Source organism: Mixophyes fleayi, chromosome 5, assembly GCF_038048845.1.
Source record: "Mixophyes fleayi isolate aMixFle1 chromosome 5, aMixFle1.hap1, whole genome shotgun sequence".
NCBI classification, from domain to species: domain Eukaryota; kingdom Metazoa; phylum Chordata; class Amphibia; order Anura; family Limnodynastidae; genus Mixophyes; species Mixophyes fleayi.
The window spans coordinates 25,354,270-25,368,708 of record NC_134406.1 but is presented as its reverse complement, the minus strand read 5'-3'; the positions used below and the strand labels follow the sequence as shown (position 1 = coordinate 25,368,708).

Below are 14,439 nucleotides of genomic sequence, written 5' to 3'. Positions count from 1 at the left end.
TTTTCTTTAAATAGCAAGTTAAGTACCTCTGAAGCATGCATTTTTCTTAGCTGTCCTCCTACAAATCATGATCTCTGATGGCTGACAGACACAGCCATTCTGCTGACAGCTGTCATCGTGTCATGTGATCACAGAGGGAGGAGGGGGGGGATGTCACAGTGCAGACAGAGCCCAGAGGGTGCTCTAACCCATTTGAATTTACCTTTGAGAGTTGTCTTTACAACATTCCCCATAAATATTGCACTGATGCTAAAGACGCTGTCTCATGGATGATACCTACCTGTAGCTTTAGTGTAGGCAACTTTGGGGGCTTTCCCCCCACTACACTGACCTGTCAATGTTTGCTGCAATCCTCCATAATTTGCAAATGATATGTCGTCACAGTTCAGCAAGATGACTTACTGTAATAAATCGTTGTGTGGTTGTTTTCCAAGAACCTGTAATAAAGTATGAGATTTGGTGACTTAACGATATCATCACTATAATAGGTAACATTGTATAATCGGGTCTCTCCTCCCCCTTCCTATTACATGAATCATATAAGTGACGAAACCAAACAATTTTCATTTCCTTCTTCATTATCTCCATTTCACTACCTTTAAACATGGTAAATGTTTCTGTCCGACCGCAGGTACCTCTCAGCGCCTTCGCCTGCCAAGTTAAGTCTGACAAATGGCAAATGGTTGTAATTAATTTTGTCATCTTTTCATGGACCAAAGGGTGACTACAGTTACTATAGATTGTAATTGTCATCAATGTCACATAAAATGTGCTATTATTAAGTTCAGGCAGAATTTTATTGCTGCAGATAGTCATAAATTGAATGGTCAGTCATTTAAATTACCCAGCAGAAAGCATTTTTTTTTTGCTTTTCTTTAAAACTACACTGTGAGACAATGTATTTGACTTTAGACCTACTGAGACTAATTGCGTTCCTCTCGACAGATGCTGGAGAGGTTGTAACCTAGCAATAAAGCCTTTTTGACAGTTTTATCATAATAAAACAGTTAAACATCTCTCTAAATTCATCAGCTTGCTGTTCTTATTGCACATCTTAATTTGTATATTTTTGTTCACTCATGTTCCCGCTGGATGATTTGCTTGTTGTGACACGTCATATAATTTTGGGGGAAAGTATTTTGCATTATGATTCCTGTCTACAAGCTGCAAATATGGATTTTAACTACATACTGAAGGAACAGTTAGCAAATCAGGTTTTTAATACATATGCCATGGTGTTGTACTAGTATGACCATTCTTCGGTCACATTGTCACTTATGGCTATCATCAGATGACTTGCGATGTCCTTAAGATCGTTAGATGAGATGTAGCTGTGCTCTCGTCTAGGGCCTTGAATCTGGGAATTCAGCCATCGGTGGAAATACACAGAACAACGTCTTAGGACTTGTTTCCGCAGTAAGCACATGTCTTGTCTGGAAATGATACTGTTTCTGTCTGAGACAAATATTCATATGGCCAACGGAAGGTTCGTCGTGACGTGCAACAGTGTTAATAAAAACAATGTACGCTCAGCGCAAAATCTCCTGCAGTGCAAAGCACCATGTGTGTTACTGAATGAATGGAAAATGCTAAGGATGAAATCTCATTATAGATACACAAAGGTACTTTGTCATTTTCATTTGTAACAATTAAAGTCGTTAACTAAACCTAGCCTCACACTCGTTGTTGATGTAAGATTGTCCAAGTATTTCAACCAAGTTAGGCACCATCATGCCTATGTCTAACAGCCAATATATCCCATTAAAATGGGATCTACACAGATCAGAATCGGGATGGAAAATGTAGTTAAATGTGATACAGTTGCAAAGCACAATTCCTTTCAGCCATGTGATCATATATGGTCCAATCGGTGAATCACTAGACATGTGGGAGCTTCTGCCATTATGTATATTGACAGATTGGCTAGCATGTGACTTCTTATATCTGTAGGGTGCTTCAATGCCAAACAGCTGAAAAACAATGCTCATATCTACCCCCCCCCCATGAAATGGCAACTTGATTGAAAACCAAGATCACAGGAAACACCATCAGTAACACAGTCCAGTTAATACACGCTTGTGGTCACCAGCTAATAACTGAACCTTCAATTACTGGAGTGTAGCAAAAAAAAAAAAATTAAAAATGATTATTGCAGTACCATGTTAGCCAGAAAAATGTATGTGATGTTAAATACTTGCGTGTCATCAGGCAACTTTACAAAAAAGTTTTTGTAAAGTTGCCTGATGAAGGGGCCTCTGTGCTCTAGCAAATATAATAATATTTTTTTGGTTAGCCAATAAAGGTATCACTCCTATAATGCTTTTGTCTTTTTTTGACACAAAAGTATTTAACATCACATAGATTACTGGAGCAACATAGTCCATCTCCTCTGGTGTGCCTTTATCCAGCCAAGAGGCTAGATCAGTGTTTATTAACTCCAGTCCTCATGCACCCCCAACAGTTTGGGCCTGAGTCATTAAGGAGAGCAAAGCAAAAATAAAGGGAGTTAGATTTCTCCTGGACAAACCATGATGCAAAGGGTGCATATTACAGTGGCGCACGCAGGGGGGTTTTCTGGGTCTCCAGAAATCCCTCCCCTCCGCTAAAGAGGTGCCCCTGTACTACCCAGCAGCCGCGGCGCTGTCAAAAAAGCGTCCGCGGCGGTGCTGTATACATCCGCAGCAGCTCTCGCTTTTCTTCTTTTTTCTTTTTGGGGGGGGGGAACCCCCCTTAAAAATCCTGCGTGCGCCCCTGTATTAGTTTATTATTTTGCACATAAGGAAAATACTGGCTGCTTTTTCATGTACCTGATAGCTTTATTTTTACACTGATATTTAATGTGGATCTAGGACATGCCCTGCACCAACTATAAAATGGTCACCACATTTTAAATTTACCTCCCCCTCCAATGCAACATGGTTTGGCCTCCTTAATGACTCAGGCCCCTCATGTTTTCAGGATTTCTTTAATCGTGCACAGGTGACAAAGCCTATGTGGCTGGGTCAATCATAAATTTTAATACCTGCTTCAACAGACAGAAATCCTCAAAATATGATCTGTTGGAGGGGCGTGAGGGCTGGAGTTAAGAAACACTGGGCTAGATAATGCCTCTGTGTCTCTGAATTTTATTTTGCCTATGTTATTTTTTATTAAAACTTTTAATATTGCATTATTATCTGTGCCTCTGGTTATGTTTTATATAAATCAATTAACATGCTTCTTAAATTATAACAAGATATTGGTATATATACTATCATAACATTAAGCATACTTTGGAACATTCTAAATGTTTCTTTAACTACCTTTCTATGGAAATCTGGATGATAATATACATATGTGTAGTGATAAACAGTTCCTTTTCCTAAATGATTAGGCTAGGAGATTTTTGTTTTGCATACAGCATCGCTAATTAAACTCCTAACGTTGGACATTCTTCTGGCCTGAGTATGTATAACAAGACTTTCATTGTCAGACAGCTATATGTAATACGTGTATACAAACTGTTCCATGTAGTAACCTGAATGTATTGAGAAAAAAGCCATTTTTATATAACGATCTATATAATAGTCTCTCATTTTTCCTCATCCTATAAACAAATCTAATGCGCTGACTTCAGAGTGTACCGATAGTCCGTGCTTCCATAATTAATAATTTAGCTCTCTCTACATACAGGTTCTAATTGAAGGTTAGAGATTATTTCTTCCTCAAACAAATGCTGCATTGTAGGCAAAGTGGTTTTGTTTCACAACATTATTTTAGAAAAAGACCAATATTTACATAAAGAGGATGTTCCTGCTACGTCCTGCAGGGCTGAATTTTAAAAATAGAGATATTCTATTTATTGTATCTGTTATTTACTGTCTTACATCTAAGTCTGTACATCTGAGATTTATTGCTAAAGCATATAGTAACTTTCATGAATAGCAAAGTATCATCCCTTGAAGAAATGTAGGATATGTTCTTTTGCATAGGCAAACCGAAGGGGGGTTTCCTAGTGCCTGGAAACCCCCTCCCAGCCTGGGGTACTGTATGCTTGAGGTGGCTGGACCCTGCTCCAGCACCAACCACTTTGCAGGTTGTGTGCAGATCGTTCCTGTCTGCACTGTTCACAGCCATCTCTCCCCAACAAGTATTGAAAGCAGCAAGAAAAGGTAGGAGAGAGCAGGACAGTCTGTCAACTGTTCTGACACACACAATCAGGACTATGTCCTGATTGTAGGGACAGTTGGGAGGTATGTCCCGCTTCACACGGCTCTGCTCGAAAAGGGAGAGCTGTGTGCCGCTAACAGTAGTGCAAGCAGCATTGCCCATGTATATGATGGGGATAGGAAGAGTTGGAGAGCAGCCAAGCACTGTCTAAAATTATAGCCACACCCCCATGCATGCTGGTCACGCCCACTGGTGGTGTGGCATGGAAACCCCTCTCTAAAAATCCTGCGTTTGCCCCTCTCTTGATAGCTAATTCCTGAAGTTTGAGCAAGATTTCACTTAATAGTGCTATGATTACTGTGACCCTGGTTACTGAGGTAGATGGAGCACTCTACATCTGTCACATGGGAACTGAGTCTTAGGCCTTAGATTTATTTTCAGGTTACAGTAGGTAAAAATTAAAATCAGTACCAATTATACGGACTGACATTCGGTTATTAACATAGCGAATGAGCTCCTTAACCATAGCTCTTCAACATTCTCCCAACCCCACCTGCCAATTCCTTCATCGTTCTCTGCCCACTTGCCACCTTGTTGATGATGATCTTGGCAGGCAGTGTCGACACGGTGGTCTCACAAGGAGGGGGGATTCAGTCAGCAAGAGGATAATAGAGACTCATCCTAAATGGCAAGGGAAGCAAATATTTGGGTATGGGGCAGAAGGGATTCAGTCAGCAGTGCCAACTCACTGCTTGCTCTTGATAATTGAATGAGAGGGGGGTGGTCTCCATGTGGCATCTGTATAATACTAATAAACCATAAAACTAATGCCTGTCTGCCGCTAACTACTAAACATAAAGCAGGATCCCTCTCTTATTAAGACGAGGACTCTATACAACACACAGTTCGTGATGTAACCTTTTCTCATAGTCTTAGGGCCAGCATCAAATGGTATTTCACAGAAGTGAGAGCCAAGCTATTGTGCAACCCCACCTAAACATAGACAGCCAAAATGGACGGAACCCCCGCCCCCCCCCCCCATGTTCACCACTCCAGTAAAGCACTTTATCTGTCTTTTTGTAGCATTCCAGAATGTGTGAAAGAGAATAAAGCACATTACAGTGAGATGAGTAGCACGAATAAGCTGCAGATAGGGCAGTCAGCAGGGCCTGATTATTCAATAAGCTAACTAGGCTGCAGCCTAGGGCACACAATTTTTTGGAGCTGCAGAATTGTGACAATGAGAGGCATAAGCTGAAATCCATTTTACAAGAGAGTAGTTGTTTTCCAAAGTAAAAAGAAAACATGAAAGAAAAATGTGGTATCGTTTTAAATCTTAACGTTTCAACGTGGTAAAGGCTGAAGACAATGAGTCATCCTCGGACAGGCCCTTGATGATAAGTAATAGGAGAGACGAAGACGGTGACAGGCACAGATCTGATAGCTCCCCCTCCACTTTCACATCCTCACCCTCCGTGGCGCCTGTTCATGCCTCCATTCCACTACACAAGTTCTGATTTTAATCAAACGTTTAAAAAACCAAGTGGAGATGAGTTTCAAACACGCATGAATGAGTGCGTTGAACGAGAGGGTTCTTTATTGAAAAAGATTCCAAAACCAGGGGCAAATGCAGGATTTGTAGAGGGGGGTTCCACATCACGCCACCAGTGGGCATGACCAGCATGCATGGGGGCGTGGCTATAATTTTAGACAGTGTTTGGCTGCTCTCCAACTCTTCCTATCCCCATAATATACATGGGCAATGCTGCGTGCACTACTGTTAGGTGCACGCAGCTCTCCCTTTTCAAGCAGAGCTGTGTGAGGGTCCAGTCACCTCAATTATACAGTTCCCCAGGCTTGGTGGGGGGGTTTCCATGCACTAGGAAACCCCCCCCCCCTCGGTTTGCCTATGACAACGTAACTCATTTTCAGCCATTAGGTGGTGGTGGAGGAGAGGGGGTTCGGGAATCCAATTTTACATGAAGGACACATTTGTTTTTGCCTACATCACATTAGCCTGACGAGTGGACTCTACAAACGTATCACCTTAGGGAAACCTGAACCCTTAATCAGGCCATGGCAGTCAGAGCCAGGGTTAACGCTGCATCGTTTTATGGGGTCTAAAACATTTTGGGCAGAGGGGCCAAATTCTAATTCACTTGGTCAACTAATTATCCCACTTGTTGCCATGGAGGGAAGTGAGTTTTACATTAGGCGGGATCCACAGTAACGTTTATGTAACATGTCTTTCTTACTAAGCGGGATGTTGTGGTCAATCACACAGAGTTTGTCTCATGTCCATGGTCGGATCCTATGCATAGAATTTTGCCAGTGTTATAAACAATGTTTTTATGTAGGGCTATATTTTAATGTTCTGTAAGTTACTGCTTTATGTCAGTCCCTTCAGAAATAAACCTTGATTTTGTTTTTCTTCCATCACGGATCATATAGACTTTGCCTCTCTGTTTTTTTTTTTTTATTTTCTCACCCCCTGTTCTATGTTGGGTAATAGGCCTATCAATCTTGTTATAAAAATTCTGTCTTGGCCAAGCAAAGTCATATGTAGAGCATAAATGTATCACCTTTGTCCATCCCCGGGAAAGTTAAAGTTACAGCGGTTGGCAATTACTTGAAAATCAATAATTCTTCTGAGATGATCAATTGGTTTTCAGAGGAAACCCATGATGCAGGAGTGGGGGTCGGAGGCAATTCTTCTATAGTATTTGGCTTCATGGAAGGAAAATTGTCTTCTCACATTAATAGAGAAATTTGTCCAGAGATGAAAAAAAGTTGTATTAAATTCAACTCATCCAGACTTCAATAAAGAAATTATTTGAGAAAATCGATTCTTCGCTTTTAACGGGCGATCAGGCAGCTGCACCTTGTTCATAATTATTTCATTTCCAATTATAAAATAATATAATTTCCAAAAAGTTAATTTACTGTTATTGTTTTATATGATGTGATTTTTTTTAACACGTTGACAACTGACCACGATTCAGGGGCATTGGTAGGCCCTGTCACATGCTCAATACCTAAGGCAATATTCCATTATCATCATCATGATTCATCATCATCATTTATTTATATAGCGCCAACATATTCCGTAACGCTTTACAATTATTTTTTTAATTGAATAATAGCAACTTTTTTTCTATAGGTTTACTGACTTTTTTTTATTACTGTGACTTGTAACGTACTTTTAGGCCATGGATTCTATGCCGGCCAGTCTATAATTGGTTCTCTCCGTGTTTTCATGGGTTTTCTCCATGTTCTCTGTCCCTATTTCCAGGACCAGTCCCAGTTTACACCAAAAAGTTTTTGGAACTTTCTGTTCTGAGTAATGTCCCCGTTTTTTTTACCTGATTGTTACATTATTACAAGAGTGCCCGTAGTGAGTGCTGGCTGATATGATAAGAATGAGGAGAGTTATACAATTAGAAATTATAGGAACCGCTGGTCTAGATTTATATCTATAGACAGCTTTGACAATGATAAGTCATTTAAAAAATTGCATTAAAAGTTATTTAAAACCATACTTCAATGAGGGTGACTTTATACTATTAAATAGATTCAAGACCGTTTATTTTGGTCCAATATAAATGTACCAATGTGTGACAATTAGTAAAAATAGTTTCACATTTTTTGTACTATGACCTCGACAGTTGGCTACATTGTAACTAGAAAAAAAATTGCATTATTTAACGGTTTCATCTTCCCAAAAGTGAACTGATTCCACTGTACCCATCACAGTTTTTCAGGAGGAACTCACCAAACAGTAGTTAGATAGCAGTAACCAGGTTATGTCTAAGGCTAGGTACACACTGGAGAATTTTCTGAGAAACATGTTATCTACAACAATTGTACCTACCACTGAAGGTCCAACCGGTCGGGGGTGATTCATGTATATACACTACACACAATTTACCTTCAGGTCTGTGCTCTTCATCTGGTCCTCTAGTTGATTACAGAATGACAGCACAATATGCATTCATTCATCCTGTCACACTGATTAACCACCTTGTTATAACTATTGACATGTCATAAGTGTCACGACTGTTAGTGGGTGTATGACTGGTAGAAGGTACCTGCTGTTGTTGGCGCAACTCAGAGGAAGGCGCGGAGTCTAACGTGCCCCTGGTATTCACCAGGAACCCCCGCAAGGAAGTATGGACTCCGCTGCAGGGACACGCAGGTCGCGGTCCTTCCTAGAGTCCACAGCGAGATACAAGGGGGTGTCAGACAGGCCGGTTCAGCAACATTCAGGTAGGAGGTACAAAAGGGAAATCCAGAAGAATGGTGAGGCAAGCCGAGTCGGTAATCTTCAGGGAGCGCAGTACAAAGGCAGAATCCAGATAGGGGTGGTCAAACGGTCCGGGTCAAAAGGGTCACAGGCAGCACGAGGAAGGTCAGGAACAATATAGCAACTGGTACACAGAAACGCTGGAGGCAGGAAGACCTGATACTCTGGCACTGACTAGAGGACAGGAAGGGGTTTAAATAATGTGAGGATCCAATCAGCTTCAGCGCTGAGCGCTGTCATGCCTGCCGCCGGGAATACATAGCGTCCCGTTGCCTAGCAACGGGGCGCGTCATACTGCGAGGGAAATGGATGGCAGGGGGAATCCGGAAATGACGCGTCTGGTTGCCTAGCAACCAGACGCGCGATCACACAGTCAGGCGGCCGTGCGGACGGCGCCTGACAATAAGGAATTTCGTTAGCCTCTGTGACTCTGAAACAAAATATTCAGTCTCAGAATAAACACAAACAAATTATTCCATCTACAGCACTCTCTACATTTAGTCACCGGGACATGTTCATTGCTGGCTGAAAAGACCATGACCCTGTAAACTCTATGGAGATCGTCAGTGCATACACACTACATCAGGGGTCAGGGAACTTTTTTACCTTTTACTCCCAAATATATTTAGATATACTGACGTTACCCCTTTGATTTGAAAGGAAGGAAATCATATATTATTAATTATTGGAATTAAATTTTTTATTGAAAACTATTCAAAATTTCTTTGAAAGCTTCAACTTCAAAACTTCAGGTTTTGGAGAAATGATGTTGCTTCATTTTTGATACGAGAGCATCAATATTGGGGCATTTCGATGTCAGAGCAATTTGGATACAGTCTTCAGCGTCCAATCGATTTCTCTGCTTTGTTTTTATGTTCGTTAGAGTGTAAAATCCTTGTACGCAAAGGTAGGTTGTTGCAAAAGGCAGCAACTTTTTGACTGCCTCCTCATGTGCAATTTTGATGCCTTTGCAGCTGTTGACATCCAAAAATATGACAGATCTGCTTTGTTTTCAAATGCAATACGTGCTTCATTATTGCATCAGAGCTCAAGAAGTGCCTCTGCCAACCCTTGAGGCTCTTCTGGTACAACAGCAATTTCACATTAAGTGGTCAAGAATCCAACTGACAGCATGTGAATCGGCGGCATTACCCCCAGGAATTTCATTTTCACCCCATTTGGGGTAATTTACCCCTGTTCCCTGACCTCTGCACTACATGATCGGAAGGTGATGAAACATCAATCTGCACTTTGGAACGGCTGTCGTTCATCATGTGACTACACACACTAACGTGATATGTGGCCGAGCGGTCTTATATTGGGTGATTGGCCCAATTATCGGCTGAAAAACCTCCAGTGTGCACCTAACCTAAGTTTGCTGCTCGGATCCCTCTAGGGTCCAAATAGCCATCAAGGTCAAGTGTTATCAAATAATACTGTAACCTGTATGAAGGTAAGGGATATTGCATCCAGTTACATAGGCTGAGAGCATAATGTGGATAATATTTTTTAATCACTTTTTAACAGGCGATATGACACCGTAAACATCACAACAGCTGTACAGATAGTTATTTTATCTATAGAATATTTTTTTTTAGAAATAACATAATTAATAAATAGATGATTTTACATTGTCATTGAGAATGTAAGACCCCCAGCTACAAGTAAGTTTAGCCAGTAATTTGCAGCCGGGAAGGGGGGGTCAGGTGTCCGTCAGTCAAGTATTAGGAGGATAGGTAAGTGATAGGGTCAGGAATGATTTGAATATTACTAGCATGTTGATAATGGACCCTCGCCACTATACTACAGGTGGGTGAAGGGGGGCGTTAAATTTATTTGTGATGGTTCTTTTTTTGTATTTAATTTACTTCTATTTTTACTTTGCAGAAACAGATTTGTATTTATTTTTTGTGGCTCTCACATTCAGGTTAATAATGGCTGTACTCGGATAGAGACCTGCTTGGTATATAGGACTTTGCATTTTGCAGAACAAACATAACAAAATATAAATCAGATTTTATGAAAAATTCCAACTTGATAAAAGCTGTATTTTCTTTCAATCTCACTCTGCCCTTATATGTAATGCACTTCTACTGCGTCGTTCTGTTAAGTATTAGAAAATCAGCACAATTAACCTTACCGCTGAACTTTAATACACATTTGTAAAGCGTAAGCGTTGTGGTGCACTGTGTTCAGCTGTATTTTAGCCACCGGCTAATGTTCGCTAAGTGTTTTTTTTTAAAGTCCATTAGCAGGTAAAGATTTGCATTAAGAATCACCACCAGCCTTGATTGCAGACTTGATACATTTTCCCACCAACTTAAACATCGCCTTTTCCAGTGAAAATTTGCAGCCTTGTTTTAACATTTCCATTTACCAAGCTATGGCCATAAATTTGTTTCCCACATAATAATGCAAATGGAAAAATTAATGCAAGGTAATTATATATATATATATATATATATATATATATATATACATATACAGTACTGTGCAAAAGTTTTAGGCAGGTGTGGAAAAATGCTGCAAAGTTAGAATGTTTTCAAAAATGGAAGTGTTAATAGTTCATTTTTTATCAGTTAACAAAACGCAAAGTGAATGAACAGAAGAGAAATCTAAATCAAATCAAAATTTGGATTCCCAATATAAAACCACGGAAAGAGCGGAATAAATGAAGTGGTTTTTTATTAAACACCGGTTACAAAGGTTTAAAGATGCAGGACAGTAGGGTCTGGCAGAAATGGCAAAACAACTCGGTAAATAACATAAGCAGAAGGCGATGGTTTGCAGGACTAGTAGTGAAGATGACACACTAGGTGTGACGGTCTGCGGAGCAAGGCACTGAAGATAACGGACACAGGATGCGATGATCTGCAGGACTTTACCACAAAGTAGTGGAGATGATGCACTAGGTGTGACAGTCTGCGGAGCAAGGCACTGAAGATAATGGACATAGGATACGATGGTGATGATCTGCGGATAGATGTGCTGGAAACTCAGAGAACAGGTAGCAATAATCTGCAGAGCGTTACTACAGCATAGTGGAGTAGACACAGTGGCTGAGATGACCTGCGGAGAGATGTGCTGGAGACTCAGAGAACAGGTAGCAATAGTCTGCAGAGCGTTACCACATTATAGTGGAGTAGACACAGTGGCTGAGATGATCTGCGGAGAGATGTGCTGGAAACTCAGAGAACAGGTAGCAATAATCTACAGAGCGTTACCACAGGATACTGGAGTAGACACCGTGGCTGAGATGATTTGTTTGGTACTGTTGCCTTGGGTGCGAAAAACACCTTGTTCCAGACTTTGTTTAATGTTTATTTATACAGCACTTTAATTAACATTAATAAAGGTACAGGGAACATTGGCACAGTGGTTAGCTTTGTTGCCTTGGGAATCCGAGCCCATGGTACAATCATGATAGAATTTGTATGTCCACCCCCCCCCCCCCCATGTTCATGTGAGTTTCCTCCCAATTTCTTATAAGATCATAGTTGCCTTCTTACGAATTTCTAGACGTTCTCCCGCAACCTCCCGTGTCCTTCCCACTTCCTCAGCGAAGTTGGGGGGAGGTCTTAATGATGGATTCACACCGAAACGCATCATCCGGGCCCCGCCCCCTGTTGTATTAGAATACTGATTGGGCATTAAGCAGCATGGGCTTGAGCGTAATGACACAAATTTCTCGGCCCTGCCTCCAGACTTGGCATGAGATATGTATAAGATAGTAGTAGATTAAGTTGGCCTTGTTGTGACCATGTGTGCTTGTGTCTGGGAAAATAAACTGTAAGCATACATGCCAACTCTCCCGGAATGTCCGGGACACTCCCGAATTCCGGGTAGGTCTCACGGAATCCCGGGGGAGCTGGCAATTCTCTTGCTTCTGCCGGCATGGAGGGTTGATTGGGCGGAAGGGGGGCGGCCCATCATGATTCGCGTCATTTTGGCCCCGACCCCAGAGACGTAATGCCTGCTTTGGGTCTTTTTACCACTGTAAAAAGACCCCAAACAGGCATACATCACTGGGGACGGGGCCAAAACGACGTGAATCGCAAAGCCCCGCCCCTTCCGCCCTCCCTTCGCACCCCTCTTCAGTGATCTGCCGGAGGGAGCCTGTCAAAAGTAGGTAAGTATGACTGTAAGGCCCACTGTGACGCCTGTGTAAATCTCTGATCGTACAGCGCGGCAGAACATTTTGCCTTAATATCACTGCAAATTCCAATTATAAACGGTTAATACAGGAAGGGGAAATATATACAATCACATTGGCAGACGCTTAGGAAGCAGCCCCTACCCCCCAAAGGCTTAAAGTCTAATTTCATGTTTAAGCTTATAAAAGAAAACCAGCAAGACTATTTTAATTTCTATTCTCTTGGTTTTTACTTTTTTTTAATTTTGAAATACTAAGAAAAAAATAAACGAAAAAAAGTGCAAGTTTATAACGGCAGGGAAGATGGTTCCAGAATGCTTAGCATGCATATATATGGAAAATAATTCCTGGTAGATTTATTAATGTAAAATGACATACTGTGTTTGAGATGCATAGTGTACCCACATCACTAATAGCTCATCTCTGCAACGGCTTTCTACTGTCAAGATTAGCTCCTCATAGTTCACATAAATTAATGATGTCTTGGGGAATTGCCTTCAAAAGAAGCAATTAATGTTTGCATACAGTCATTGCTAATTTATATATTGGCATTAAAAGGGATATGGATGGAATTCATCATTTTCCCTCCTCTTTATCCACTGACAGTTTTCCTGATCGCTCTAGATATCCGACTACTGCTGTGACATAAAGTTGGTATAATTTGTAAATATTCACAAACTACTAAATGTCCATGGATTGGGGCAGCTTTGATGCCTGATGTTTTGACTAAAAACAACAACACAATAACACCTGCCATTTGTATTATAACTAAAAATTTTAGTACCCATCACTTGTTCCTTGCCAAAAAATGGAGTCAGCCATTTTGTGTCAACTAAAGCCGTATTCGTTAGATTGCCTCAGTGATATTAGTTCCTTGTGGATTGTTAGGCTGTATATTGGTTCAGTTCACAAAATGGCTGCTTCCATTGCTATAAGTGACCAATATACTGTAATGTTTTCAGTTTGGTATTCTGTCTGTGCAAGTGTGACTTCTGACCCCTGTGTCCTCTGAGATTTCTCAGGGAAAACATCAGCATATCCTGGACACCGGGGTCATCCATTAAAAAAAATTATAAACTTAATCTGTGACTTTCTTTTGTATTCCCAGCCAAGCCAAATGTACACAGCAGCTGTGGTCTGTCAGATCTTACTGACTGGATGAGAGAGAATTAGGTTTATGTGGTGTCTATATTTCCGCTCATGCTAGAGAGTGTTTATCAAGACAATAAAATAAGTGTATACTTAGAAGGTAATACACTTAAGTAGAAAAGGTTTTGTGGTGTGAGCTGGAACATTGGCACTACAATAGAGAGTACATTATTTCTGTTTGTTCTACGATTAATGCTGTCTTTCATGTGGATTACATTTTCGCTGACCCTATACCTTGGCAATTGAGCGAACACATGATCTATAAGAGATTTATGTATATATATGTGTATATGTACATATATATTTATGTGTGTGTGTGTGTGTGTATGTATATATATATATATATATATATATATATATATATATATATATGGGCAGCACAGTGGCCTAGTGGTTAGCACTTCTGCCTCACAGCACTGGACCCATGAGTTTCAATTCCCGACCGTGGCCTTATCTGTGTGGAGTTTGTATGTTCCCCCCGTGTTTGCGTGGGTTTTCTCCAGGTGCTCCAGTTTTCTACCACACTCCGAAATCATACTAGTAGGTTAATTGGCTACTATCAAAACTGACCCTAGTCTCTCTCTGTGTGTGTGTGTGTGTGTGTGTGTGTGTGTGTGTGTGTGTGTGTGTGTGTGTGTGTATGTTATGGAATTTAGGCTGTAAGCTCCAATGGGGCAGTATATTA

At 40.8% G+C, this 14,439-nt stretch overlaps 1 protein-coding gene across 2 annotated transcripts in view; it reads left to right on the top strand.

Annotated features, from left to right (window-relative positions):
• Positions 1-14,439, top strand: part of LOC142158167 (uncharacterized) — a 307,129-nt gene that overhangs the window by 225,350 nt on the left and 67,340 nt on the right. The window lies entirely within an intron of this gene.